Here is a 12,162-nt window from a genome sequence, read left to right on the forward strand (position 1 = left end):
TAGTAATTCAAATTGTTTGCTTGCTATAAAAACATTTTCAATATTTTTTTGCATTTACCAAGCATCAGGGGTGACCTATTAAATAGAGGCATTTTAAAAAGGACCTTGCACTACAGGAGGCTCAACTAACTGCGGCTGTCTCCTGCTTTCCAGTGACCTTTGTGATGCAGACAGGGCCAGAGGCACATAGGACTATTGCTGTGGGAAATCAGTCACTACCTGTATCATGCTGCCATTATATCATTCTAGTAGGCATTTCCACAGCCTAAATAAAGGCATTATTGTCTCACTGTGTCTCTGTATCCATGGAGGCCAGACCTTCTAGATTAGCAGAGGATCTCTCCTCTAATCCGGCAGGTCCGATTGTGATTCTTTAAACCTCATTGGGGGAGGGGAGCGGGAAAAGTATACTTACCAGAGTGGTCTTCTAGCTGTCTTCACTATTGCAGTTCAGACAATCAGTGGCTAAGATGGGACTGCAGTCACTTATCGGCTGAGACGGGTCCACTAAGCCAATCAGCAGCTGCAGGGGTGTCCCACCTCAGCCACTGATTGGCTGAGCGGCAATAGTGAAGACAGGTGGTGATGGCAATAGTGAAAACAAACTGGGGGTGTAAGAATAATTTTTATACTTAAATAAATAATTAAACTTAGCCCCTGGGGGCCAGGTTGTCACTTTCAGAATAAAATGGTACCCTCCGCTCTGCTGAGCACCTGGTTACAAACTCGAGTCTCCCATTGATTTTAATGGGGCTCGTTACTTGAATCGTTACTTGACTTAAGTATTGAAAAATGATCGACTTGAGTACTAAGCATTCAAGTACTTTGGTGCTTGTTCCTCTTTAACCAACAACAATTCTTCACCTAGAAACCACCACCAGCATTGATAGTTTGCAATTGTTAGAATAAATGTGCTTACTTTATAATATATAATTTTTATAAAAGTACAGGGCACAGAGGGAAATATAATAAAAAAATATACATTATATCCTATTCTACCTTAATACACAGTAAAATGAATTTCAGTTTTCATTCCTTTAAAAAAAAAAACAACCAGCAAACAGCCTTCCATCTGCTCAGTATGTTTATTTGATGCTGGTGTCCTGCTGCTGCTGATCTGGTGACAGGTGAGGATGTCCTCAGGTCACTGTGGATACTAGGGGATGGGTCAGGTGAGAAGCTCTTATCAGGGTCACCAGGAGCAGATCACTCTCCATTATTCCTCTATACTCGTCTCCTCCTGTAGGAAGCGCGGTGTCTACGCTTGTGTCCTAGGAGAAACAATAACATGGGATAAGCTAAGAGACATCATTGCCATAAAGTCTCATCATTACAATAGATGTTATACTGTATTTAGTTGGTGTGATTGGAAGCTGCGCTATTTACCTGTTTTATGTTGTTTTCGCATCTTATGAGTCCTGTGAGATGTTCGGACCCTATGAGCCCTCTGGGTCCTCTTTCTGCGATAGCTGCTTCTTCTGCCTTTCTTCTGAGTAGTAGCCATGATGTCTTGGTGTTACTGCTACACAAGGCTGGAGGTGACTGTCCTGTGGGATGCCAGATGAATGTTATATAGTCAGAGGCTATCATGTCACATACAGCTTTCTCTTTGGTAGTTATGAGGTCACAGGTATGATGTAACCGAATGCAGGCTGTTGTTAATATTGTTAATATTTTTGTTGCCCATAGCAACCAATCACAGCTCAGCTTTCATTTTGCCAGGGCTCATGAATATTTGAAAGCTGGGCTGTGATTGGCTGCTGTGGACAACAAAAAACACGCCTATTGGAGGACTGGTTGATAAAGCTGTGCCAATCTGTGTAACTATGCATGTGACCTCATAGCTACCAAACAAAGAGAAAGCTGTACGTGACATAATAGCCTCTGACTATATAACATTCATCTGGCATCCCACAGGACAGTCACCTCCAGCCTTGTGTAGCAGTAACACCAAGACATCATGGCTACTACTCAGAAGAAAGGCAGAAGAAGCAGCTATCGCAGAAAAAGGACCCAGAGGGCTCATAGGGTCCGAAAAACTCACAGGACTCATAAGATGGGAAAACAACATAAAACAGGTGAATAGTGCAGGTTCCATCACACCAACTAAATACAGTATAACATCTATTGTAATGATGAGACTTTATGGCAATGATGTCTCTTAGCTTATCCCATGTTATTGTTTCTCCTAGGACACAAGCGTAGACACCGCGCTTCCTACAGGAGGAGACGAGTATAGAGGAATAATGGAGAGTGATCTGCTCCTGGTGACCTTGATAAGAACTTCTCACCTGACCCATCCCCTAGTATCCACAGTGACCTGAGGACATCCTCACCTGTCACCAGATCAGCAGCAGGACACCAGCATCAAATAAACATACTGAGCAGATGAAAGGCTGTTTGCTGTTTTGTTTTTTTTTTTTATAGGAATGAGGGTCAGTTTTAGGTTTAGGTGTGTTCCTAAGCAGAATTTAAAAGTAGGGCCCCAAATGCTTGGATATTGTACCACAATACATTCACAGTAAAATCAGGAGGGCAAGCCCCCTACACAGGCACGCAATATGTCTATGCATTGATACCAAACAATACTGCTTTAAAGATGCCCTTACACACACATTTTAAGTTGCGTTTTTCTGGCCCACAAAAATGCCACTGCATGGCATTTTTGAATTTATGTGTGACAAGTATTTGTGGCAACTATGACGTTTTTCGGGTGTGCATTTAGACCCAAGCACGAACTTCATCACTGGTTAAGAGACCTCTTCCTTGCTGGGACGGCTGCCAGACCCGGTACACAGAGTTTTCTGTGTGCCAGATCGCAAAGAGGGGGATGGGAGCAAAGAATGACAGTCTCTTCCTTAGAGGATTGAGTTAACCTACTGGGGGCCAGAGTGTGCTCCTTTAAGGTTGGTGGTGGGGGGTTAGTCTTACCCTCTGGTGTCCGGACACTGGGACCCTGCTGCAGCCACTGATTGGCTGAGCATAGACTTGTGCAGTTTCTATTCAGCCAGCAGCGATGTCCCGCCTCAGCCGCTAATTGGCTGATCAGACATTTAAAGAGCCAGAGCCTGTCACATTTCTAGCTTAGTGTGCAGGGCTTTTGTGAAGAAAGAAGACACCTATGCTGAGTATGAACACATCCCCTATAGTGTTCTGTGTGGCACCCACAGGGTTAAGTGAGCATGCAATATATCCTTATTTAACACCATGGGGGCCAGACGGTAAGCAGCTATCTGTACAAATGCTGTATACTGGTAAAGAACAGAACACCTGTCAAAATGATGGGTGTTCTGCTTGTGCCTTTTTTTGTGCGTCTCTCCTTTTTGTTTTTCAGATTTCGGTATCCAGAGGATTACATTAAATTATGCAGACTGCGTCGATGACCAGTGGATGTTTATTTTTTAATAAAAGTTAGCGGGGTGTTTTTTTTTTTTCAAATAAAAATATTTATTAAATGTTTTTTTTTTTTACTTTACAGGCTGAGTAGTGGAAGCTGTCTGATAAATGACATCCATTACTTAGCTGTGGCTTTGTTTTAGCCTGTATAATGACTAACACTAACCCCCGATTATTATCCCTGTACCCACCGCACCAGGGGTACTGGGAAGAGCTGGATACCAAAAGTCCCAGAGTGTCAGAAATGTTGCTCCTGGACTGGGCGGCAACATTAGGTTGGGCGGCAACAGCGGTATTATTAGGTTGGGGAGGACCAAAATAAATGGCACTTTCCTCCCTGGTACTACTAGGCTGTCTTTTTTAACCTGGCTGGTTATGGAAATAGGGGGAACCCTACACGCTTTTTCAGCGAGGAAGTGTCTCATCTCAGCCGCTGATTGTGTAAACACAAGGAGAAGCCCTAAAGGTTAAGTTTAACTCCACAGGGGAAGCAAGTCTGTGGCTTTTTTGGCCCCGCCAAAAAATCTGCTAAAAAACGCTATACACATAAGCTACTGCGTTTTATAGTGGAGCAGAAGACTTTCATTGAAATCTATGGGAGAGAAAAAAAACGCCATTGTGTTTTTTGTGCCATTTTTTCAAGATTTTAAGGCAGTGTAAAGCCAGACAATAAGGGAATATGAAATGCTATATGCCACATGACCACTATTTTTTAGGTCATGTTAGCATTTTTCTGCTCTTTGGCAGTTATGCAAAATCACTGAATTTTCTGCGCTTGGTGTTTTTTTTTTTCAAGAAATAGTGGCCTCTTTCATTTCATAGACTATGCATGTTAGCATTTTTTCCCCCAATTCTGGAATAATATGATGAAAGAATCATATGACTTATAATGAAAAAAACACAAGGGGTAAAACGCCAGAAAAAAAAGACTATATTAAAAAAAAGTCATTGTTTTTAGCCCAGAAAAAAAAAACACCCAAAAAGTTTGACTGTTCAAAATGGACAGAATGCTGTGTTTTCTGTAGACTTTCTACATGCAGTACACTATGGACTACAAAGTGTAACCACTACGGATTTCTGCACAGAAAACCTCTCTGTTTGGACCTAGCTTGAGGTGAGGGTGCACTTTAAAGGATTGGCAGGGGGTTGTGGTATAAAGCAGATGTGTAGCTAGGCATTTCTTCATCAAGGGACAAAGACTTAGCAGAAAGCAATGAGTTTGAGGCTTTCTGCACCTGCGCAGTACGGCGCGGACCGTACCCGCTGTACTGCGCATGAGCGGCACAGAAAGAAAGTAGGTGTGCTGATGTTAGGGACAGCACGCCTCTCGGTGACGTCGCCACAATTATGCAGGCTAATCACCCCCAGAGGGGCGTGATTACCACTCTGGAATGCCCAGGGACCGTGACTACTTGCCGCAGCTCACTGCCCACTGTAACTACTTGGGGGTAATCTACATACAGGGCGCCAACTTTATGAAGTAAGTTTTCGGGCTGTACACTCCAGGGATGGGGGGTGCAGAAGCAGGTTTGGGAGGTGTGCTGGGTGCTGCTCTAGCACATTCCCATAGCGTTATAGCAGTTTTTTAAGTGATTGGTTCCCTTTAAGGGAGGCAGATGTAGATTTCTGCCTGTTGGCAGGTGTAAACCATGATAAATTAGGCAGAGGGGGCGTAAAACCGGATGTAGTTAATAAATCTGCCCCATTATCTATCCCAATGCCAAGATTGTTCCCCTTGCCTCCTAAAAAAACAGAAGTCAGTGTACTACAACCAAGTGTCTTGGCTTGACAGCATATTTAATGCATAGCTCCCAACTGTCCCGGATCCGGCGGGACAGTCCCTATTTCGGGGTGGTGTCCCGCCATCCCGAAACAGCAGGAACAGTGTCCCACTTCATCTACAGCGTCCCGCTTCATCTACAGCGTCCCTGCAATATGTTGCTGCCAGTTTTAAAGCATTTTGATATCACGGCCCAGCCCCACCAATGAATGAAGGTGGCTGGAGGTCATGTGATGGTCACCAGCAAATCAGCAGACGTTCTCCAGGTGCTAGAAGTTTGAGCAGCCCGCCACCAGGACCCCTCAGAACTGACCTAGCTGGGCTGGAAGTTACCTCAGGGAGCAGCTCCAGCAGCCTGACAGGGACCCCCAGAGTCACCCAGCAGGTGGGAGCTGATGGTAAGTTACCCCCTCCTGCCCCTGCTGCCCTGATAATTAAGGTTTCTGCAGCCTATGCCCCAATGCTGCAGCGACATTAATTACAATTCTCAGATGACACAGACGCAGGAAAGCTGTCTCTGTGTCATCTCTGCGAGGGTCTCCGCTGTCAGACCCTCGCTGCTGCAATGATACTGTTCACCATCGGGGCTGCTGTAGAGAGGGGAGGGAGCCCCGATGGTGCCACTGCCTTTCATCTCTGCTCCCAGGGCCGACATTAGCATTTGTAATACAAGGAGAGGGGAGGAGGGAGCAGAGTGATGCTGACCACTACATACCTGGCTTATCTATCTCTCCATGGTGTGTAAGTGGTCAGCAGTGTAATATATACTTATCCTCCTCCTGTATGAGTGTGTACATATCTCTCCATGCTGTGTAGGTGATCAGCAGTGTATTACATACTTATTATCCTCCTGTATGAGTGTGTATATAAGTATATATTACACTGCTGATCACCTTCACAGAATGGAGAGATATATACACACTCATACAGGAGGAGGATAATAAGTATATAATACACTGCTGTATACCTACACAGAATGGAAAGATATTATCCTCCTGTATTAGTGTACATATCTCTCTATTCTGTGTAGAGGATCAGCAGTGCATTATATACTTATTATCCTCCTGTAAAAGTGTGTATATGTCTCTCCATGCTGTGTAGGTATACAGCAGTGTATTATATACTTATTATCCTCCTCCTGTATAAGTGTGTGTGAAAAACAGTGGGACGCGATATGGAGAGGGGGATTAGTGGCATGTCTTTGGGTGGGGTTAGGGGCGTGTCCATGTCCCTTTGTCCACTCAGTCAAAGTTGGGAGGTGTATTAAAGATCCAAACTTACAAAATCATAGAACCCTATTTTTTGAGTTACAGAGGTTTTTCCATCCACTAAAGTTCAGCCCCGCTGCATCCCCTCTCACTTCCTGGTTTGGCGGGGTGGGGGGAGTGTGTATGGGATGCAGCAGTGCTGGGTTGAATGAGCATTACTGATCCCAGATGACCCCAGGGACAATACACAAGCCCTAGAGGGGCCAAGGATCTTAGTTGAAGACGTAAAAGCTGTAGATTATACTCACCCACCCACCCCCAGCTCCTGGCCACCAAGTGAAGTCACAGCCCACCTACCGCTCAGCAGAGAACCTAGGCAATGAGCTATCGACTAAATGGAGAGGAAGAAGGAGGCCAGAAAGCAAAACTAATGCAACTAACTTTTGCTAATGCAAAATCCCTTACACTGCCGCTGACACAGCACTACTGATTCACTAGCAGACTGAGGACTGGTAGTAATCAGAAAAAGTTCACTCTCATTTCTAAAAAAATGTTGTGGGTGAATTATTAAATTCTAGTCAATTGTTATTTTTCCAGCAGTACCTACTGTATACAGTAAATGGAGCCCTTGGATTTTCCTGCATACTTGCTACTGTATAATTTGCTGCAGTGGTATTCTGAATTGTTTGCCCCAGGACTTCTATAGGCTTTTGTGGGTCCTTGGGCAACAGAGCCGCAGCGGGCCCCTTTGTATAGCAAATCATGTGACATCATTGTTAGAGGGTCTCAACAGACCCCTACTACTATATAAGATGCTAGGAAAGCTAAGTGACCCAATTATACGAGATTCTAGGAAAGCTGAGTTACTTCCATTATATGTGATGCTAGGAAAGCTGAGTGACCTTCATTATACAAGCTAGAAAAGCTACGTGATCCCATTATGCAAGATGATAGGAAAGCTGAGTGATTACATTACAGAAGAGGCTAGGAAAGTTGGGTGACCTCCATTATAGAAGATACTAGGAAAGCTGGGTGACTTCTATTATACCTATTATACAAGATTCTGGGAAAGCTGCGTGACCTCTAACTGGCAGTGATGAGTTACCATCCTTCCTGCTGTACAGCCCCTCTCTCCTGCTGAGGCCCTGCACATTCAGGCTAATCCTTCACTCACGGTAGGTGTCGGGGCGAGTCTTGTCGGGCATTAATTTGTTGGTAGTTTCCCCACAAAACTGGTGGGGGGAGGCTGCGGCATTACTCGATGGTTGCCCGATGGCCCTGCATTCCAGGGGAAGCAAGTGCCGGGCCAACAATGCCTTAAGGGCACCCACCCCGGCACTTGCCTGAGTAAGGCGGGTGCTGACGCCGACCCTGGTTTGCCAATACATTAATTTTCAATATTTTTGCATTTAGAACTGCACCACCCTTACTTAATATTGGCTAATGCAGAATTTTTGCCTTAGGTTAACCACATACAGACATCTCTAGAAAGCATAAAGATTCTACCAATATTTCATCTATGTGTGATGCAGGCCGGGCAAGAGGTAAATCAGGGACATCAGTCAGTCATTAATAGTATCATGCGGCCAGTAGAGATGAGCGAACCTGAGCCTGTGGCATTTGATTACTGGAGGCTGAAGAAGATGCATGCAGCCCCAGGGAGTTCTGAAAAACATGGATCCAACTTCTTCAGCCACTGGTATTCAAATTCATTGGGGGTCGAACAAACCTGAGCGTGCTCAAGGTATGCATAACCCTAGTTGGCAGTATGACATGCTACTAGACAAAGGCCAGACCACCACTAATGCTTTTTCTATAGATCACCACCAACACTTCCCTATAGACCCCTATACCAGATTCCCTTAGAGACCATCACTAATGTCTTCCCTAGAGACCTTCACTAATGTATATTAATATATTAATTCCTATTTTAAAAAATAGCAAACAGCCTTCCATCTGCTCAGTATGTTTATTTGATGCTGGTGTCCTGCTGCTGATCTGGTGACAGGTGAGGATGTCCTCAGGTCACTGTGGATACTAGGGGATGGGTCAGGTGAGAAGTTCTTATCAAGGTCACCAGGAGCAGATCACTCTCCATTATTCCTCTATACTCGTCTCCTCCTGTAGGAAGCGCGGTGTCTACGCTTGTGTCCTAGGAGAAACAATAACATGGAATAAGCTAAGAGACATCATTGCCATAAAGTCTCATCATTACAATAGATGTTATACTGTATTTAGTTGGTGTGATTGGAAGCTGCGCTATTTACCTGTTTTATGTTGTTTTCGCATCTTATGAGTCCTGTGAGTTGTTCTGACCCTATGAGCCCTCTGGGTCCTCTTTCTGCGATAGCTGCTTCTTCTGCCTTTCTTCTGAGTAGTAGCCATGATGTCTTGGTGTTACTGCTACACAAGGCTGGAGGTGACTGTCCTGTGGGATGCCAGATGAATGTTATATAGTCAGAGGCTATCATGACACATGCAGCTTTCTCTTTGTTTGGTAGCTATGAGGTCACATGCATAGTTACACAGATTGGCACAGCTTTATCAATCAGTCCTCCAATAGGAGTGTTCTTTGTTGCTCATAGCAGCCAATCACAGCTCAGCTTTCTAATATCCATGAGCCCTGGCAAAATGAAAGCTGAGCTGTGATTTGTTGCTATGGGCAACAAAAATATTAACAATACTACATTGGCAAACAGAGGTCAACAAGCTCCATCCTGCATTCACTTACATCATACCTGTGACCTCATATTTACCTAAGTGTCATAATAACCTCTGACTATATAACATTCATCTGGCATCCCACAGGACAGTCACCTCCAGCCTTGTGTAGCAGTAACACCAAGACATCATGGCTACTACTCAGAAGAAAGGCAGAAGAAGCAGCTATCGCAGAAAGAGGACCCAGAGGGCTCATAGGGTCCGAACATCTCACAGGACTCATAAGATGGGAAAACAACATAAAACAGGTAAATAGTGCAGGTTCCATCACACAAACTAAATACAGTATAACATCTATTGTAATGATGAGACTTTATGGCAATGATGTCTCTTAGCTTATCCCATGTTATTGTTTCTCCTAGGACACAAGCGTAGACACCGCGCTTCCTACAGGAGGAGACGAGTATAGAGGAATAATGGAGAGTGATCTGCTCCTGGTGACCCTGATAAGAGCTTCTCACCTGACCCATCCCCTAGTATCCACAGTGACCTGAGGACATCCTCACCTGTCACCAGATCAGCAGCAGCAGGACACCAGCATCAAATAAACATACTGAGCAGATGGAAGGCTGCTTGCTATTTTTTTTATATGAATTAATATATTAATATACAGATTATTATACATATTTATATCCATAGGCAGTAAAGAAGTCTATTTTAGAGCTACAAACTCTCAACGCTGATGGTGATCTCTGGGTGAAGCTCCACGGGCCGAGCGACGATGTAAACGAGCGCCGATCTGCTAGATCAGCGCTTGTTTACTGGGCCTATTCCACGGCCCCGATGATGATTAAGCGAGGGCTGCAGGGACATCGTTACCGATGTCCTTGCAGCCCTTGCAGCAATACATTACCTGTCCGGGCTTCTCCTCCTCTCCGTCTTCCTCCCCGGGTCCCGCGGCGTAGCATTAGCTTCGGTGCGGCCTGACTGAGCTGTCAGACCGCTCAGCCAATCACTGGCCGCGGCGGTCCCGGCCTGTGATTGGCTGAGCGGTCTGACAGCTCAGTCAGGCCGCCCTGGAGCTGCTGATGCTGCGAGCGGGACCCGGGGAGGAAGACGGAGTGCAGGTGAAGCCCGGACAGGAAAAGTTTGGTGCTGCTTCTCAAATCGTCGGTCACCCGCCGCACACTGCTATTCCACCGTAGCGATTTGCGGTGGGGGACCGATGATTTTAGGTCTGGCCCTAAATGAACGATCAGCCGATGACACGATCATCGGCTGATCGTTCTCTCTATTCCACCGAGCGATAATCGGCCAAATCAGGCTGAATGGGGCCGATTTTGGCCGATTATCACTCCCGTGGAATAGTGCCCTTAGGTGGTGGTCTCTTGGTAAGGGTTTGTTCACACTATGGAATTCTCATGGATAAATAAATTCCGTCAGCTGTCCGCGTGCGTGGCCGCGCTCCTTTCCACCAGTGACATGTCAGTTCTTTCGGCGGATAGCGGAATACGCCGGCCCATAGAATTGTGTCCATGGAGTCGGCGGAAAGGCGCGCGGCCGTGTGCGGACATACTGCGGAATTCCGCTGAGTTTATCTGCGAGAATTCCGTAGTGTGAACCCACCCTAAGGGTATATGCACACGGAGTAATTGTTCCTGAACACTCTGTGCGTAATCTGCTGGCTCCATCATATGCTTGGGCTGATTTCTTTGTCCACCCAAAGAACTGACTATGGGCGGACTGCAGAATCCGCCCAAGAATTAGGTGACAAGTACTCCATGTGCATATGTTGTGCATTCCTGTGAGGCTCGACCAGTCACTGTGAAGCTCAACCGGTTGGTCGAGATATAGCTCAGCCAGATGGTATACTGTTGTAATGCCAGTGCCAGGAGGGCACTCAGGTATGGGGGCACACCTGCTTTTTTTTTATAGTGGCGAGCTATACCCTTTCCCCTGTGGTCGGTGACCTGCTGGGCTGTGAGGGGGTCCCTTGCGTACCTATCACGGTGGTCCGGAGTGGAGTTTTGACCCACCCGTACTATCAGTACCGCCACCCATAGAAAAAGAAGATGACCCAAGGATGTGGTATCTACCATGTAGATGTATGAGTAATAATCACAGTTAATATAAATAGATACAATACTTTGTACAATAGCGGATAGCAGACTGTAGACTTGACAAGATAGAAGCTGTACTGAGGACCTTTAGAGTAGTAGAGTTGAGAATAGTTGAGAGGAGTATGTACTACAGGTTCAGAGTAGTAGGGAGGAGTAGGTCGTGAGGGTTCAGAGTAGTGAAGAGAAGTTTGTCTTGAAACTCCCAACCCAATGTAGTACTGTGCTCTATTGGAACTTAGGAAGAAGAAGAACTAGTAGAATGCTGAAGACTTGAAAATAGAAGTTTACTTGTGCCAGTGTTTCGACCTTTGTCACTATACCACCTTTTGCCCACCAGTGTCGGTGACACTATGAGGGTGACACAAGCCTTAGACCTTGTTACCTGGGTAGAGCAGAGTGGCCAAGGTTTCCTGGTTACACCCGTGCTGTCAGATAGAGTACGTAGGCTTCTAGCAACTTTGCTCTATCCAGATCAGTTCCTCTTGTTATCAGGATACTGTCTTACACTTTTAGACTGGTTCTTGGCATGGGTTGGGGTTTCTCTGACTTGTCCTCTCCTTGGAGTAGCTTAAAACTGCATAGTGTGTAGAAGTGCTGCTTTCAAGAAAGTGGTGTCTGCGTCTCCCATGTGCGTCTGTACTGCACAGGAACCTGACTAAGACTGCGGATTAGTTATGGAGTGGGGACCTGGCAAAGCCAGGGCCCAGCTGGACCACAACAGGGACCAACTTGTTTTGCGTCTTCTCTGCTCAACAACCAGACTAAGACTGACTAAGTGTGGGTGTATACTCCCTCTCCCCATATGACAACTTCCTACAGGAGCAGTAATGTCCCCTGTGAGTGGGGGAGAAAAAAGCATAGAAAGAAAGGAGCTGAGGGATAGGTAGAGAAGAAAAGAAGGTCCTCATTGGTGTACAGGTCACAATAAACATTAACCCTTGAGTTACTTGCAGCAAAACTTAGGTACTACTTCATTACCACAGTTACTTAAAGTACA

At 45.6% G+C, this 12,162-nt stretch overlaps 4 long non-coding RNA genes across 4 annotated transcripts; 2 read left to right on the forward strand and 2 right to left on the reverse strand.

Moving 5' to 3' along the window:
* Window positions 1-1,066: 1,066 nt before the first annotated feature.
* LOC138774177 (uncharacterized) lies at window positions 1,067-1,805 on the reverse strand. The gene is made up of 2 exons (XR_011360257.1): window positions 1,387-1,805; window positions 1,067-1,271 (listed from the first exon to the last, which is right to left on the reverse strand). It is a non-coding gene; the product is annotated as an uncharacterized lncRNA (long non-coding RNA).
* LOC138774183 (uncharacterized) lies at window positions 1,692-2,394 on the forward strand. The gene is made up of 2 exons (XR_011360258.1): window positions 1,692-2,078; window positions 2,193-2,394. It is a non-coding gene; the product is annotated as an uncharacterized lncRNA (long non-coding RNA).
* Window positions 2,395-8,334: 5,940 nt separating this feature from the next.
* Window positions 8,335-9,040, reverse strand: LOC138774187 (uncharacterized). Its single transcript, XR_011360260.1, has 2 exons — window positions 8,652-9,040; window positions 8,335-8,536 (listed from the first exon to the last, which is right to left on the reverse strand). It is a non-coding gene; the product is annotated as an uncharacterized lncRNA (long non-coding RNA).
* On the forward strand, window positions 8,903-9,672 carry LOC138774193 (uncharacterized). Its single transcript, XR_011360261.1, has 2 exons — window positions 8,903-9,353; window positions 9,468-9,672. It is a non-coding gene; the product is annotated as an uncharacterized lncRNA (long non-coding RNA).
* Window positions 9,673-12,162: the final 2,490 nt, after the last annotated feature.

The sequence above is a fragment of the Dendropsophus ebraccatus genome, chromosome 1 (genome assembly GCF_027789765.1).
Source record: "Dendropsophus ebraccatus isolate aDenEbr1 chromosome 1, aDenEbr1.pat, whole genome shotgun sequence".
NCBI classification, from domain to species: Eukaryota; Metazoa; Chordata; class Amphibia; order Anura; family Hylidae; genus Dendropsophus; species Dendropsophus ebraccatus.